Below are 17,947 nucleotides of genomic sequence, written 5' to 3'. Positions count from 1 at the left end.
CCAGACTGGCCAAGAGAGTGTGGGAAAATGGCGCACTGACACGGAACACAAAAGTCCGAGTGTATCAAGCCTGTGTCCTCAGTACCTTGCTCTATGGCAGCGAGGCCTGGACAATGTATGTCAGCCAAGAGCGACGTCTCAATTCATTCCATCTTCGCTGCCTCCGGAGAATACCTGACATCAGATGGCAGGACCGTATCTCCAACACAGAAGTCCTCGAGGTGGCCAACACCCCCAGCTTATACACACTACTGAGTCAGCGGCGCTTGAGGTGGCTTGGCCATGTGAGCCTCATGGAAGATGGCAGGATCCCCAAAGACACATTGTACAGCGAGCTCGCCACTGGTATCAGACCCACCGGCCGACCATGTCTCCGCTTTAAAGACATCTGCAAACGCGACATGAAGTCCTGTGACATTGATCACACGTCGTGGGAGTCAGTTGCCAGCGTTCGCCAGAGCTGGCGGGCAGCCACAAAGGCGGGGCTAAAGTGTGGCGAGTCAAAGAGACTTAGCAGTTGGCAGGAAAAAAGGCAGAAGCGCAAAGGGAGAGCCAACTGTGTAACAGCCCCGACAAACAAATCTTTCTGCAGCACCTGTGGAAGAGCCTGTCACTCTAGAATTGGCCTTTATAGCCACTCCAGGCGCTGCTCCACACACCACTGACCACCTCCAGGCGCTTACCCATTGTCTCTCGAGATAAGGAGGCCAAAGAAGGATTTTAGGAAGAATATAAAGGTATTAGTGAGGGTGCAGAAAAGAATTACGAGAATAGTTCCAAGGATAAGGAACTTCAGTTATGTGGATAGATTGGAGAAACTGGAGTTGTTCTCCTTAAAGAAGAGAAGGTTGAGAGAAGATTTGATAGAGGTGTTCAAAACCATGAGGGGTCTAGAAAGAGTAGGTTGAGAGAAATTGTTCCCATTGGTAGAAGGGTCAAGAACCAGAAGACAGATATAAGGTGACTGGCAAAAGAACCAAAGGTGACATGAGGAAAAACTTTTTTACACAGCAAGTGGTTAGTGTCTGGAATGCACTGCCTGAGAGTGTGGTGGAGGCAGGTTCAATTGTTGCTTTCAAAAGGGAATTGGATAAGCTCCTGAAGACAAAATATTTGCAAGGCTGCAGGGAAAGGGTGGGGGAGTGGGACTAACTAAACTGCTCTTGCAGAGAGCTGGCATGGACTTGATGTCTGAATAACCTCCTTCTGTGCTGTAACCGTTCTATGATTCTATTATTCTATGTTTAAACAATAGGGGGATTCCCAGTCACAGTGGTGAGTCACACTTCCAAATGACAAACTGGCACATTCCTGGTGGTGATCAAGAACCAAATAATGTTGGTTATGTGCTTTTAAATATGTTCAAGTGCCTTTTAAAAGCATTTAATTAGCAAAAAGACGGAAGCGCAAGGGGAGAGCCAACTGTGTAACGGCTCCGACAACCAACTTTATCTGCAGCACCTGTGGAAGAGTCTGTCACTCTAGAATTGGCCTTTATAACCACTCCAGGCGCTGCTTCACAAACCACTGACCACCTCCAGGCGCTTACCCATTGTCTCCCGAGACAAGGAGGCCAAAGAAATCAATTTAAAGCTCATTCTTGGTCTCTGTGGGAATGAATTTATTTTTTTATTTTTTTTTTTAGAGATACAGCACTGAAACAGGCCCTTCGGCCCACCGAGTCTGTGCCGACCATCAACCACCCATTTATACTAATCCTACACTAATCCCATATTCCTACCAAACATCCCCACCTGTCCCTATATTTCCCTACCACCTACCTATACTAGTGGCAATTTATAATGGCCAATTTACCTATCAAACCTGCAAGTCTTTTGGCTTGTGGGAGGAAACCGGAGCACCCGGAGAAAACCCACGCAGACACAGGGAGAACTTGCAAACTCCACACAGGCAGTACCCGGAATCGAACCCGGGTCCCTGGAGCTGTGAGGCTGCGGTGCTAACCACTGCGCCGGTCTTAATTTGGGGAGGGGTAGCATGGGGGGAGGGGCGGTGCCATTCTGGGAAGCTGGTTACAGGAACGGTCCAGCTGCAGTTTTTGGTAACGACAGGAACAGGTGCTAGAGGGAGCTGGGAGAAACAAGAGACAAGCACAGGAGAACGTACCTTGATGGTGGAAACTAGCAAGGACTCGATCAGAAGTATGTAAATAGTAAAAGTGGATAGGTGTCAACATAACAGGAAAGCATGCTGGCACAGCATGATGGTAATTTACATGGCAGGAAAGTGTTCAGGAACTACGCATGTCATTTACAGGAACAAACAATGAAGTAATTTTGAAAAAATGTGACCAATTTCACTGGTTAATTCTGTGGCACTCACGAGTTCTTCATTGGTAGTCTTTTGGTATTACAGCTTATGTCACTGGTTCACTGGTATATTTTATGCTGCTTCGTTGTTAAGGCTAGACTATTTATTATGAATGCAGGTATTTTATAATTTGAAAACAAATGTTATCTAACTACATCCCAACTTCTGAATATTTAAAATAATTATTCACCAATATATCACAATAGGCTGGATATTGACATGGGTGGGCTGTGTAGGCTGAGGGGAGGCTGGGGATGAGCAAGTTTCTGTCGGGAAAACTGGATGTTTCCCATACGCTTTGACTCCACAGCATGTAGAGTTTTACTTTGACAGCTTCACTAGCCAGAAGTCAACCTGATTGAGAGGCTTGGCCTCCAGTCAGGCAGTGAGCACTCTGGAGGAGGTTGCAGCCAAAGGTAAATTGCATACTGCAGCTAGTGGGAGCATGGGGGAGTGGGGGGATCGGATCACTGACCCTGGAAGGGGGAGGGGGTTGCAAATCTGGGGGGCAATGGTGTATGGGAGGGGGGTCAGATTGGGGGGGGGGGGGGGGGGTGGAGGGAGAAGCACTTACTTTCCCCCATAGCTGTCCACAGCTTCTTTCAGCTGTTGGGTATCTCGAGGCCTAGGAAGCCAGTTAAACCTGCAAAGCAGGTTAAATGAGAGTCTCCCAGCCTCATTAAAATATTTAGTTGGCCAACCCGCCTCCTGGGAGCAGCTTGGTTGCCTGCCCTGTCTCCATTAAGCCCAGAAGTGGACAGACTGGAGGCAGGTTTGAGAATATTAAATTTTTAATATCGCACCCAACGTCAACCCACCCATTTTGGGGCTTAGATTCCGCCCAATGTTTCAATCCCAAATACGACAGGGCTCCTCAGCCTAAGTTATGGCATGTAATGGACCAGAGACAACAAATCAATAAGCACTTGAGCAGAAGCCATTAGTGTCAAGAGAAGGTAAGAAGGGTTATTTTACTGAATCTCTTTTTATATGTTAAAAATTATTCTCAGGGTACTTTTGTGAGGAAATTCATTGATCCAATAATGATTTATTTTAGATTGATCACTGAACTATTTAAAGAGTTAAACATGATAGTCCAGATGACAAGAGCATGAACATCTTGCCAATCTTTTTCTGATGGAAGAGACAGCAAGGAGGAAGTGAGAAAGTAACCAATCAGTAGGAAGCCCTCGCATAAATAAAACAGAAAATGCTGGAAATGCACACCAGGTCAGTGCTGAGAGAGAAAGATCAATTATGTTTTGGATGAAACACTTCTCCAGAACTGTTCCAGGTCATATTCCAAATTTCTGCGGCATGCTTTTTAAAAATTTCTACTTGATGTCGAAACAGTTATTCTTTCTCTTAATGACTATGTGTGCAGAAAACATCTGGCAAGGGTCATACATAATGTTCCATTTATCCCTAATAGTTACTAAGATTATATTTCCGCTCAGCACTGCTCCATTCACTGACTGCTGTTCTGTCTCAGTCTGTGTGCAGCTGTCAGGTGTCAGCTGAAGATCAATTACCTTGCCCTTGCCTTTGGGAATATGGTGCCAACATTCTCTATTTCCCTCATCACAGAAAAAGAGACAAATTATCCTCGCCAAACTGATCATTGTTTATCCGGTTCACCTCAACCCAGATTCTTGAAGCATCAGACCAAAATAGATTCAGGGGTGATTTTAATCCTGCCTACCTGACAGAAAATGGGCAAGCAGTTAAATTCACCCAGGTTATTTACCCACCAGAAAGCCACCAGTATCCTGCCAGATAGATTTTAACCTGTTGCCCTGAGCAGGCAGCAAGGTCACCCGCCCAAAGCTGGCATGGTCATTGGGACCTGACTGCAATTTTAACTGGAGCTTTGGTGCCAGTTGAAGTTCAGTCAGCACCAGATGGAAAGAAGAGGCAAATAATGTTTCTTTTTCTTTCCTTTGTGGGACCAGCAGAAGCAAGAATGCTTCTTCAGGCCCCACAAGGGAAGCTTAGACCACCCCTACTACAGACTCCCTTCCCTTCCCAAAGGTGAGATGTCCACTGAAACACTTATCATGTGTTCAGTGACTGCTATGCTATGCAATTTACCGTCACTTCTCATGACTTCCCATGTGGAACAATGAGATTTGAATGAGGCCCATGAGTAAAAATAGCCAAACCCTCATTTCTGTGACAGTGGGTGAGTTTCACACTCACCTCTTTAGCCACCCACCCACTCATCCATAACAACCACCGCCCTACAAGGAGTTAATATCAGCACCTCAGTATCATAATCTATGATTGTAACTCAGTAATGGCCTAATCACCCAGACATTTTCCATATGTTTTCTGGTAAACAAAACCTTTACAGTACAATTGTGCGGAAATTACAAATAATGTTGACAACGGATACATTGGGCTGAATTTTTGCTTACCTGACTGAATGGGAGGGTGGTGTGTCAGGAAGTTCAGGGAAACCCAGAAATTGGGATTCCCACACATAGGGCTGAATTTTACTGGCCCCTCGACGCTGCGAGTCACGGCGCGGGGGCCAGTAAAATGCTGCGGGAAAGGCCCGCCTCGACCCGTGACATCAAGAAGGGCCCGCCATATATTACCAGCATAGCGGCGGCACCACAATTAGCATATGGTAAAGTGTACTTACCTTTGCTGATTATGCAGCCCGCTGCCTCTCCACTGACACGGATTTTTCGCTGAATGGGCGGCCGTCGGGTGCCGTCCCATTCACAATTTGAAAAGCCAGCAGGTCCTCAGAGGCAGAAGTAGTTCGCTAGCGAAGGTAAGTTCTGCTATTCCGGGGTCTCACTCTGCATTCTGGAAGGGAGGAGGGAGGGGGGGATGTGCAGGGATGGGGTCTGGGATTACTGGAGGGAAAGCTGTGCTGGCATGAAGGGAGGTACCGTGTACCATCCCTCCGTTAACAGTGTACACTCTGTGTTTATGAGAGGGCAACGCACACTAGGCACCCTGTGTGTGGGGAGGGTGCCAGAAAGGGCAGGAGCATTAAGGTTATATGGATAGTGGGGACAATCGATTCAGCTGATAGGATCTTGATGTGGTCATACTGCGTCACACTGAGTGTTGGCCAAGATGGGCAATGCCATGGCATACCATATAGTTGATCCAGGAAAGCAGCTGATGTACACGTCAACACCAATCTATGCCCTGTTAGGAACCTTCGAATATATGCAGGGTTCAACTTTATTTATCACATGGAAATAGGTATGGCTCATCCTACATTGTGTGATCCTCTGCACGTGAGGATCCGTTTGCGCCAGAGGCAATACCAACAGGCAGGTGCGATCCATGTAGAGGCCCCCAGTCGTGAGCAGCAGTCCCCAAGGGGAGCTTGGCATTACGTTTGCCGGGCATCTACAGGCCTCACACGACATGCCATTGGATGTCAGAGCACCAGTGTCACAGGAGATTGCACATATAGAGAGGGTGGTGACATGTCTCTGTGCCCTGCTCAAGGATGACCATGGGCTCATGGGCTCCGGTGGACATATCATGCCTTTGTTCCTCAGAGCGACAATGGTTCTCAAGCTTGACGCCTCTGCAGCCTTTTAGGGGCCACCAGAGACCTTTGTGGGGTCACACAGTCAGTAGGTCACTGTTGCATCAGGGAGGTCACCAATGTCCTGCACTAGAGCGCCAGTGAGAATGTCCGCTTCAGAACGGACTCTCACAGCCAGGCCCAGAGGGCCATTGGTTCTGGCACCATAGGCTGTAATGTTCATAGACAGCACTCATGTGGCCATCAGGCCTACTGCCAGGCTACCACCTGCAGACATCATCATTAAAGCAGCCCTCTCAATCTAGGTGAAGCTGGTATGTGAACACCGCAGATGCTAGCAGCAAATGTGTGACCACTTCTCAGGTAGCTGCCATGAAACCTGGGTCTTGTGCCAATCCTGGCTGCCACCACTGTTCACTGAACTGGTTCAGATGGAGGGGTGGCTTCTTGGAGCTAAGGGCTATCCTTTGCAGTCATGGCTGCTAACACCAGTGAGAGACTCCACCACTGCTGCAGAGGAGAGATGCAATGCCAGCCACTGAGCTATATGAGCCACCATTGAGCAGGAGATCGGCATGCTGAAAGAGCACCTCCAATGTTTGGATGGATAGGGTCGAAAAGGCCAGCTCCTTTCTTTGCTGCTCTGCACAACTACGCACCCAATAAGGGCCAGGCCTGGCATGATGAGGAGAGATGTCAACAGGATTCCTCCTCAGACTATGAGGACGCTGAGGACCTACAACATGAAAGACGCATGGGAGGGCAGATTGCACCCAGGCTCTGCCCGCAGGGCTAACAGCGAGGTAGGGATGTACAGAAGTGGCTTATCAGACAAAGGCTGACTGCTCCATAAGAATTGATATGAGCTCTGCAAGCCATAAATCCCCCTCGTTCACCTGTCATGCACAAGTCCACACCTGCAGCATCCCTGTGAAAACTATTAGGGGCAGCAGCTGACTGAGCCAGTGTCCATGTCACTGCATTCATGGAAATGCTCATGAGTAATGGTGGCATGGCAATGATGATAGTGCATATGTTGGCTCTTCTGAAGGGCCAACAGTGCAAACGGATTTGACATTGGTGCTATATGCTGGCACATATCATTCACACAAAGAAATGGACACACATGTTGGTGAGAAACATTTAGAGTAAGTCGTATTTACATTGCTGTGACACCCATGTATTCCCATTTGTGTCAGTGTGTTCTCTGTAAACCTCTGTAATACCTTTTATGGTGTACTTAAGTCTCAAAAGTCTCACGTCCTGGAATGTGCAAATTTAAGATTATTCACCCAGAGGCAACATGCCTACAAGAAGGAATGTTACACTTGAGTGGAAGAAGAGGATCGCAACTTCACAGGACACTGGGACACAGCAGGGTAAGTATGTGGCAGCAAAGCAGAAAGTGCTGGGGTAACTCAGCAGGTCAGGCAGCACCTGTGGAGAGAGAAGCAGAGTTAACTTTCAGGTCTGTGAACTTGGACAAGTTAACTCTGCTTCTCTCTCCACAGATGCTGCCTGACCTGCTGGATTTCTGCAGCACTTCCTGCCTTGCTGGCAGATTGACAGCAGCCCCACTCTTCAGCAGTCAGGTAAGTATTCTTTGACAGCTGTCAGGAAGCAGATGCTGGGGCGCTTAAAATAGGGCCGCAGCACCTGCTGCACAGCTGTCAAAAATTCTCTCACTGCGCCGAATGTCCCACCTCTCCCCACATAATATGGGGAGGGCAGATCGGCGCCGTGATTCTAATGAGCCCCCGCGCGTAATATCACGGGAGCTCTGTGGCGACTGCTAAATACGGGCACCCTGCTGAGTTAGAAGGGCGCCGCCGCGCAGCGCGGAGCCCTAATAAAATTCAGCCCATACTGTGGAGTTTTAATACAGTATCTGTATTCTAGGACCGCGGTGACTGCAACAACTACCGTGGAATCTCCCTGCTCAGCATAGTGGGGAAAGTCTTCGCTCGAGTCATTTTAAACAGGCTCCAGAAGCTGGCTGAGCGTGTCTACCCTGAGGCACAGTGTGGCTTTCGAGCAGAGAGATCCACCATTGACATGCTGTTCTCCCTTCGCCAGCTACAGGTAAGTATGTGGCAGTGAAGAGCAGATGCCCCTCTAAGTTGCTTTCATTGATCTCACCAAAGCCTTTGACTACGTCAGCAGACGTGGTCTCTTCAGACCACTAGCAAAGATCGGATGTCCACCAAAGCTACTAACTATCATCACCTCATTCCATGACAATATGAAAGGCACAATTCAGCATAGCGGCGCCTCATCAGACCCCTTTCCTATCCTGAGTGGCATGAAACAGGACTGTGTTCTCGCACCTACACTGTTTGGGATCTTCTTCTTACTGCTGTTCTCACATACGTTCAGGTCTTCAGAAGAAGGAATTTTTCTCCACACAAGAACAGATGGCAGGTTGTTCAACCTTGCCTGTTTAAGAGTGAAGACCAAAGTACGGAAGGTTCTCATCAGGGAACCCCTCTTTGCTGACGATGCTGCATTAACATCCCACACAGAAGAGTGTCTGCAGAGACTCATCGACAGGATTGCAGCTGCCTGCAACGAATTTGGCCTAACCATCAGCCTCAAGAAAATGAACATCATGGGACAGGACGTCAGAAATGCCCGAGCCATCAATATTGGCGACCACATTCTGGAAGTGGTTCAAGAGTTCACCTACCTAGGCTCAACTATCACCAGTAACCTGTCTCTCGATGCAGAAATCAACAAGTGCCTGGGAAAGGCTTCCACTTCTATGTCCAGACTGGCCGAGAGAGTGTGAGAAAATAGTGCACTGACATGGAACACAAAATTCCGAGTGTATCAAGCCAGTGTCCTCAGTACCTTGCTCTACGGCAGCGAGGCCTGGACAACGTATGTCAGCCAATAGCGATGTCTCAATTCATTCCATCTTCGCTGCCTCCGGAGAATACTTGGCATCAGGTGGCAGAACCATATCTCCAACGCAGAAGTCATCGAGGCGGCCAACATCCCCAGCATATACACCCTACTGAGTCAGCGGCACTTGAGATGGCTTGGCCATGTCAGCCGCATGGAAGATGGCAGGATCCCCAAGGACGCATTGTACAGCGAGCTCATCACTGCTATCAGACCCACCAGCCGTCCATGTCTCCGCTTTAAAGATGTCTGCAAACGCGACATGTAGCCCTGTGACAATGATCACAAGTCGTGGGCGTCAGTTGCCAGTGATCGCTGGCGGACAGCCATAAAGGCAAGGCTAAAGAGTGGCGAGTCGAAGAGACTTAACTGTTGGCATAAAACAAGACAGAAGCGCAAGGGGAGAGCCAACTGTGTAACAGCCCCGACAACCAATGTTATCTGCAGCACCTGTGGAAGAGTCTGTCACTCTAGAATTGGCCTTTATAGCCACTCCAGGCGCTGCTTCACAAACCACTGACCACCTCCAGGTGCTTACCCATTGTCTCTCGAGACAAGGAGGCCAAAGAATAAGAATTCTTGGACAGCAGCTATCTTTGAGTCTAACGTGGTACCTTTAATTCCAATCATTGTAAACTTCACAAAGAATCATCTATCTGAAGGCTTTCCTACTCAGACTCCTTTGGTCCACTGATATGGAAAGGAATATAATACTCTGCTGCTATTATAGAATGTACAATTCCTTTGTTTTGTGTAGTCAAAGATTATGTTCTTGCTGGCAGAACCTGTGATGACAATGCACCTTAAATTCTAACACAATAGAAAAATATGCTTACTGACATGCAATCACACCACATCCACATAAAAGGTTTTGCAGCAAATCTCACTGCCATTGTGCTTTGGAAGCCTAAGTTAATTTCATTAAGGTTGCATGAATAACATGCCCCTGATAATGGTAAAAAAAAATCCATCGCCCTACCCCCTCAAAACCATGCCTTTAGTCAGGATAGCTGAGAAAGTTGAAGTTGCTCTATGCAATATTTGTGAAGAATTTGGATGAAATTTTATTGCCTATTTCAATGCGAGCAATAGCCCAATTAAAATAAATCAGCTAACGCCTTTGATAAAATAGCAGAAGAAGAAATTTCATGCAAACATATTTTAACCCAAATATCTGAAAGCAGTAGCAAGAGAAAGAGTATCCAATGGGTCACCTCACTGCATACTTTCTTTTCATTTATAAATAATACAAGGAAATAACTAGCTTCACATCAAGAGTGTTTCCTGAGTGTTGAGACTTTATTGACCTGAGCAGTATTTTTATTTTAAAATCCCTAAAGTAATTTTATTTCAGAGATATTAAAGTGAATCTGTTACTTTGACCAGTAATAAATTCTGGCAAAAACTAGTGTATGTTACTGTACTGTTGATATAATTGCCTTTTGTTCGTCTAGCACGCAGATCTAAACAATGCCAAATGAAACAAGTGTGGCTTCAACATTACTTGCCAAGTCTTACATCTCGATCTATAATTCTTCTTATTTCTACACATAAACAAATAACAATGGTAGAAAATAGTTTTAGTAAATGTGATAATTCCAGAGAATGAAATCTTTATACCGTTTCTGAAGGCTCCTTAACTTATATAGATTTTTAAATCTAAAGTCCAATGTATGCATTTTGCAGGATGTACTGTAACTTCTTCTCAGACTAATTTCTGGAGATGCATTAATGCTAATATCAACCTATTTATAATAAACTTTACTAAGTTTCTTTTTAATTTTACATTTACACTAATGTACACTGACAGACTTCATCAAATCATTAGTTCTAGCAGAACATGGATATGATTTTAAGAAAGCTCCCTGCACAAGGAGCGTGACTATACTTGAGGGAGCCTATGGGGAGTGTTAGGTTGGGCGAAAGAAATCATGGAAGCTTGCAGCCATGGAAAGCAGCAGCTTCAACTTACAGATAATGCAGCAAATTAAGGGAACGTGCAGCATATGGAGAAAAAAGAAAATCTGTCAGACCTTTTAAAGGTTCACAAATGATTTGGTGTAGTAGGTAGAGAAGACAGACATGGCTGAAAGAAAGGAAAAGTTAACCTGGAGATATAAAATGGAGTCTTTGTACATGTAGTGGAACAACCCTGTCTGACATCTGATGAAATGGATGTGTTGCTGCATGAGGTAAGTGCAAGGTGGTTTACCCTGTTTGGCACTCCAGTGCACCATGTCCGACAGGAAATAATAGCCAGACTCAATGTTGCTCAATGTACAGGAAATAGGCACTTTATGAAATCTCACAAGGCATCTCATCCCTACGGTATTTTGTACCAGATAGGTGGTTTAAGATTCCGTGGCACAACATGTCACCTGTCAATCTGTTTGACATCTGCTGCTTGCTCATGCCAAGTCCTCACATAACCTTACAGCTCTGTTGTTGCATCTCATACAAATCCCGAACTCAGCAGGACAGACAGTAAAGATGTAATGTAGAATTGAAAGCCTAGTTAAGTTCACATTTTCCAAGGGCTTCCACACCAAACCATTGAAATGGTGCCAAGCTGCATGATGCATAGTTATTTACTGGCACAGGTTAGCATGCAGGTTAACCATGTCTGTCATTATGTATGTGCTCATTTAATTTACAGCTTCTCAAGACTAGCTTTCTGCTGGCCCAACAAGGAAACACAAAATTGAAGGGAGCATGTCTCATCTGGAGAAAAGCTCACAAATCACATGTGCTAACTCTCTTGAAGAAGGTGACCCTGGCAATCTGCCATACCTGACTATAGAAGAAATAGAAAAAGTGGAGTAGCACGCCTCCCCACGTTCAGGCCTAAAACCACCCAGCTCTTAAGACTTGTCCCCTTATCTGAGTCAGCCTTGGCTCAAGTTGGTAGCACATTTGCCTCTGAGTCAGAAAGTTGTAGGTTCATGTCACACTCCAGGACTTGAGCACAAAAATCTAGTCTGATACCTCCTGTGCATGATTGAGGGAATGCTGTATTGTTGGAGATACAGTCTTTCAGATGAGATATTAAACCAAGGCCCCATCTGCCCTTTCAGGTGGATGTAAGAATGGCATTATTGTGAAGAAGAGCAGAGGTGTTATCCCCAGTGTTCTAGCCACTGAACTAACATCACAAAAATACATCATCTGGTCATTAAGACATTGCTATTTGTTGGAGCTTGCTGTGTGCAAATTAGATGCTGTGTTCCCTACATTAAAACAGTAACTGCAATTCAGAGTACCTCATTGGCTGTAAAGTACTTTGGGATGTCCTGAGGTTGTGAAAGGTTCCGTATAAATGAAACTTATTTTTCTGCTTCATTCTTACTTGAACTTATCAGCAAATATCACACACAGCATTCGAGAATGCAAGCTTTGTTTTGAGGGTCATTGGGAGGCAGCGTTCCAACATTTGTTCGTTTCCCACCATTGTATCCTTGAAGGTGTAGCCTGTCAACATTGCTAGTGACTCAGAACATCACACAGCACCTGCATTCCTATAATAAAAGTTTGCAAGCAACAATTCAGTCACAGACATCCTGATACTGAGCATGAGGGCATAGCATTGGCTGTGGAAAAATTTAGAGGTAAAGGAATAGCAAGTGTTGAAGTTAGTGGAGGAGCAGTAGCCTGCTGGCCAGGTGACCACATGGATGCTAACTACAATACCCTGCTCTCTTGGAAACGCAGTACTGGGAAATGTTCCATGTTATCCTTTCCATGGGAAACATGATAAACCTGTTGCGCCTTGTAAACAAAATCTCTATCAATTCCTTCGTGCACCCACAGACAGATGATTGACTGATTTGGCACTTTCATCAGTGGTGTCTTAAAAGGATTCAGTGGCAATAAAAGTTGTGCCTACCAGTTCATCTCCAGATGACTTAGCTATATCAGTCTCTCTTGTTAAGCAGAAGCACCTAAGTCAATCTCCTCAGGCATGCCTAGAGAACAGTGGCTAGATCAGTAAATGTACATCCTAGGTATGTACTTAACACCTGAGGTGTAGTCATGCTTGCTTTTCTTGCTTCCTTGAGAAGTAGGCATTTTCCAAATCTAAGAACACCATTAAAAATCCCAAAAGGATTTCCCATTCTGGCCATTTTGCTTGCTGCAAGTGAAATGATAGTTGAAAGCAAGATTTATAGGAAAAGACGATGCAATTCAAATAAAATGCATTAATGAAAACACTAATATAGCAGCATCGGCCCAAAATTAGGAGTGTCATGACTTGAGCATGTGGAAATACATGGTGGATACTGCAATCCATGCCAATAGCAAGGTTCCACAATAATACCAGAGATTTGAAAAATCAAGCAAATTATCTTTGCATTATCTTGAAAAATGCTTCGTGTAGCCTTTTGTAAAACTGGATTACATAAAATATACAGCTCAGAAACAGGTCATTCAGCCCAACTTGTCTCCACTAGTGTTTATACACCACATGAGTTTCCTCCCGTTCTATCTAAATCAGTTTTGATCCCAAAGGTATAGCTGGCCCAAATGTCTAGCTTTCAGAGTAATTTCCGCATCACTATTGTTCCTATCACTGATTATAATACATAAATTTAACGAGGGACAAGCTCTAAAATTGTCTAGCTAGAACACACCACCAACTAAGTAACATTTTCCTTTCAATATCACAAACAAATTCATGGAGAGAAAGAGACAGAGAGGAGGAGAGGCCGTGAGATAGATAATGGGGGAGGGAATTTTGAAAGAGAACAAACGAGAATGCACCATCTGTATCTAATCGCATAGCAAAAGATCTTCTGGGAAATAGTGATCATAATACAATTGAATTCCATGTTAAGTTTGAAGGCAACATACTCCAATCACAAGCAAGAATCTTAAACTTCAAAAAAGCCAAATACATAGATATGGAGGGAGAGCTGGCTGAGCTTGATTGGGTAATTAGGCTAAAAGGTATGGCAATAAACAAACAATGGGAAACATTTAAAGAAACAATTCAAAATTTTCAACAGAAATACATTCCATTAAGAAATAAAAGCTCAGCAAGAAAGATCCATCTGTGGCTTACTCAGGAAGTTAAGAATAGTATTAATTAAAAGAAGAGGCTTATAATATTGTAAAGAATAGTAGGAAGCCTGAGGATTGGGAGTGTTTTAGAAACCAGCAAAGGGACACCAAAAAGTTGACAAAAAGGGAAAACATAGAATATGAGATCAAACTAGCGAGGATTATTAAAACAGATTGTAAAAGCTTTTACAAGTATATAAAAAGGAAGGGAGTAGCTAAAATAAACCTTGGTCCCTTGGAAGCAGAGATAGGAAAAATTATTATGGGGAATGAGGAAATTACAGAGACATTGAATTGAGACGTCGCTCTTGGCTGACATACGTTGTCCAGGCCTCGCTGCCATAGAGCAAGGTACTGAGGACACAGGCCTGATACACTCGGACTTTTGTGTTCCGTGTCAGTGCGCCATTTTCCCACACTCTCTTGGCCAGTCTGGACATAGCAGTGGAAGCCTTTCCCATGCGCTTGTTGATTTCTGCATTTAGAGACAGGTTACTGGTGATAGTTGAGCCTTGGTAGGTGAACTCTTGAACCACTTCCAGAGCGTGGTCGCCAATATTGATGGATGGAGCATTTCTGACATCCTGCCCCATGATGTTCGTTTTCTTGAGGCTGATGGTTAGGCCAAATTCATTGCAGGCAGCCGCAAACCTGTCGATGAGACTCTGCAGGCACTCTTCAGTGTGAGATGTTAAAGCAGCATCGTCAGCAAAGAAGAGTTCCCTGATGAGGACTTTCCGTACTTTGGACTTAGCTCTTAGACGGGCAAGGTTGAACAACCTGCCTCCTGATCTTGTGTGGAGGAAAATTCCTTCTTCAGAGGACTTGAACGCATGTGAAAGCAGCAGGGAGAAGAAAATCCCAAAAAGTGTGGGGGCGAGAACACAGCCCTGTTTCACGCCACTGAGGATAGGAAAGGGCTCTGAGGAGGAGCCACCATGTTGAATTGTGCCTTTCATATTGTCATGGAATGAGGTGATGATACTTAGTAGCTTTGGTGGGCATCCAATCTTTTCTAGTAGTCTGAAGAGACCACGTCTGCTGACGAGGTCAAAGGCTTTGGTGAGATCAATGAAAGTAATGTAGAGGGGCATCTGTTGTTCACGGCATTTCTCCTGTATCTGACGAAGGGAGAACAGCATGTCAACGGTCGATCTCTCTGCTCAAAAGCCACACTATGCCTCAGGGTAGACGCGCTCGGCCAGCTTCTGGAGCCTGTTCAGCCGTCTCAATTCATTCCATCTTCGCTGCCTCCGGAGAATACTTGGCATCAGGTGGCAGGACCGTATCTCCAACACAGAAGTCCTCGAGGCGGCTAACATCCCCAGCTTGTACACACTACTGAGTCAGCAGCGCTTGAGATGGCTTGGCCATGTGAGCCGCATGGAAGATGGCAGGATCCCCAAAGACACATTGTACAGCGAGCTCGCCACTGGTATCAGACCCACCGGCCGTCCATGTCTCCGCTTTAAAGACGTCTGCAAACGCGACATGAAATCCTGTGACATTGATCACAAGTCATGGGAGTCAGTTGCCAGCGTTCGCCAGAGCTGGCGGGCAGCCATAAAGACGGAGCTAAAATGTGGCGAGTCGAAGAGACTTAGTAGTTGGCAGGAAAAAAGACAGAGGCGCAAGGGGAGAGCCAACTGTGCAACAGCCCTGACAAACAAATTTCTCTGCAGCACCTGTGGAAGAGCCTGTCACTCTAGAATTGGCCTTTATAGCCACTCCAGGCGCTGCTTCACAAACCACTGACCACCTCCAGGCACGTATCCATTGTCTCTCGAGATAAGGAGGCCCAAAGAAGACATTGAATAAATATTTTGTATCTGTCTTCATAATTGAAGACACAAGTTGCATACCAGAAATAGCAGGTAATTCGGGGCTAATAAGTGTGAGGAAATTAATATAATTAATTATCAGCAGAGAAAAAGTATTGGAGAAACTTAAAGGACTAAAAACCAACAAATTCCCAGGACCTGATGGTCTACATCCTAGGCTTCTAATAGAGACAGCTGCTGAGATAGTGAATGCGCTGGCTATGATTTTCCAAAATTGTCTGCATTCTGGAACGGTCCCACCAGATTGTAAGTTAGCAAATATAACACCACTATTCAAGAAAGGAGGGAGAGAAAAAACAGGAAACTACAGGCCAGTTAGCCTGACATCAGACATCGGGAAAGTGATGGAATCTATTAGTAAGGAAGTCTTAACAAAGCACTTTGAAAGTCATAGCATGTTCAGACAAAGTCAACATCGTTTTATGAAAGGAAAATCGTATTTGACAAATTTATTAGAGTTTTAACTGGTAGGGTAGTAAAAGGGGAACCAGTAGATGTAGTATACAAGAAATTCCAAAAGACATTTGATAAGGTGCCACACAAAAGGCAAGATAAGGGGTCATAGAGTTGGAGGTAATATATTAGCATGGATAGAGGATTGGTTAACAGACAGGAAGCCAAGAGTAGACATTAATTGGGCATTTTCAAGTTGGGAGGCTGTGACGAGTGGCGTGCCGGAAGGATCAGTGCTGGGGCCTCAGTTATTTACAATCTATATTAGTGGCTTAGATGAAGAGACAGAGAGTAATGTATCTAAGTTTGCTGATGATACAAAGGTAGATGGAAATGCAAGCTGTGAGGAGGACTCAAAGAGGCTGCAAAGAGATATAGACAAATTAAGTGAGTGGGCAACTAGGTGGCAGATGGGGTATAATGTAGGCAAATGTGGGTTATTCACTTTGGTAGTAAGGATAGGAGAACAGAATATTTTTTAAAAGGCGTGAAACTTGTAAATGTTGATGTTCAGAGAGACTTGGGTGTGCTCATACAAGGAACACAAAAAGTTAGCATGTAGTTAAAGCAAGCAATTAGGAAGGCAAATGGCATGTTGATTAGATTAGAGATACAGCACTGAAACAGGCCCTTCGGCCCACCGAGTCTGTGCCGACCATCAACCACCCATTTATACTAATCCTACACTAATCCCATATTCCTACCAAACATCCCCACCTGTCCCTATATTTCCCTACCACCTACCTATACTAGTGACAATTTATAATGGCCAATTTACCTACCAACCTGCAAGTCTTTGGCTTGTGGGAGGAAACCGGAGCACCCGGAAAAAACCCACGCAGACACAGGGAGAACTTGCAAACTCCACACAGGCAGTACCCAGAATCGAACCTGGGTCCCTGGAGCTGTGAGGCTGCAGTGCTAACCACTGCGCCACTGTGCCTAAAATGACACAAAGCCGCTGTGAGCAAGGTTTGAACCTGCGCAGGGAAATTCCCCATTGGATTTCAAGTCCAACGCCTTAACCACTCGGCCATCACAGCTGAGCTGCTTGGTCTTTATTGCAAGGGAATTGGAGTACAAGAATAAAGAAGTCTTGCTGTAATTGTAGCAGGCTTTTGTGAGACCACACTTGAAATACTGGACTGAATTTAGTGCGGCCATTTGGAGTGGGAATGGAGGAGTGGGGGGGCCGGAGAATAGCGCAGACGAACCTGCGCGAAAATCTGGCGTGGTTGCAGATTTAGTCAGTGGCAAGAAAGCACCGAGGTGGCATCAAATTAAATGGCAGAATATAGAGATATAATACATTAGTTAGCATGCAATTGTAAGTGATTCAATGGGAGCCTTGGAATTAAGTAGACTACAGGCAGATTGCACATGTCTTTGGATCCCCACCCATTGAAAGTTGGCGACACCGAGGCAAGGTCTCAGTGCAGCGACGGGTAGGCAGCCATGACCAGCACTGCATAGGGAAAGAGGGGGGAGTGGAGGTCATTGTCGGCCTACCGTGCTGTGTACTCTGCATGGGTGGGCTGAGTCTCAGCAGCCAGTACCAGGTGAGCTGGGTATCAGGTGCCAGTACTGGGTGAGCTGGGTCTCAGGTGGAAATACCGGTGGGCTGGGTCTCGGGTGGGCTGGATTTCAGGTGGGAGTACCAGGTGGGCTGGGTCTCGAGTGCCAGTACTGGGTGAACTGGGTCTCAGATGGTCTACAAGGGGAGGGGGGGGGATGGTGGGGAGGGGGGGGGGGGGGGTTTGTTATGGGTAGCTGTACCAGGTGGCCAAACTGTTGGGTGAGAGGGTCAGGTGCCCATACTGCTGGATGAGAGGGTCAGCTA

General features: G+C 45.6%; 1 protein-coding gene and 1 non-coding gene across 7 annotated transcripts in view; both read right to left on the bottom strand.

Moving 5' to 3' along the window:
* The window catches only part of adam22 (ADAM metallopeptidase domain 22), a 430,588-nt gene that overhangs the window by 301,276 nt on the left and 111,365 nt on the right, over positions 1-17,947 (bottom strand). The gene's annotated exons all lie outside the window — the stretch shown is intronic.
* Positions 17,067-17,150, bottom strand: trnas-uga (transfer RNA serine (anticodon UGA)). Its single transcript has one exon. It is a non-coding gene; the product is annotated as a tRNA-Ser (tRNA).

This window comes from Heterodontus francisci, chromosome 2, assembly GCF_036365525.1.
Source record: "Heterodontus francisci isolate sHetFra1 chromosome 2, sHetFra1.hap1, whole genome shotgun sequence".
Taxonomy (NCBI): Eukaryota; Metazoa; Chordata; class Chondrichthyes; order Heterodontiformes; family Heterodontidae; genus Heterodontus; species Heterodontus francisci.
This window is presented reverse-complemented; position numbering and strand designations above follow the sequence as displayed.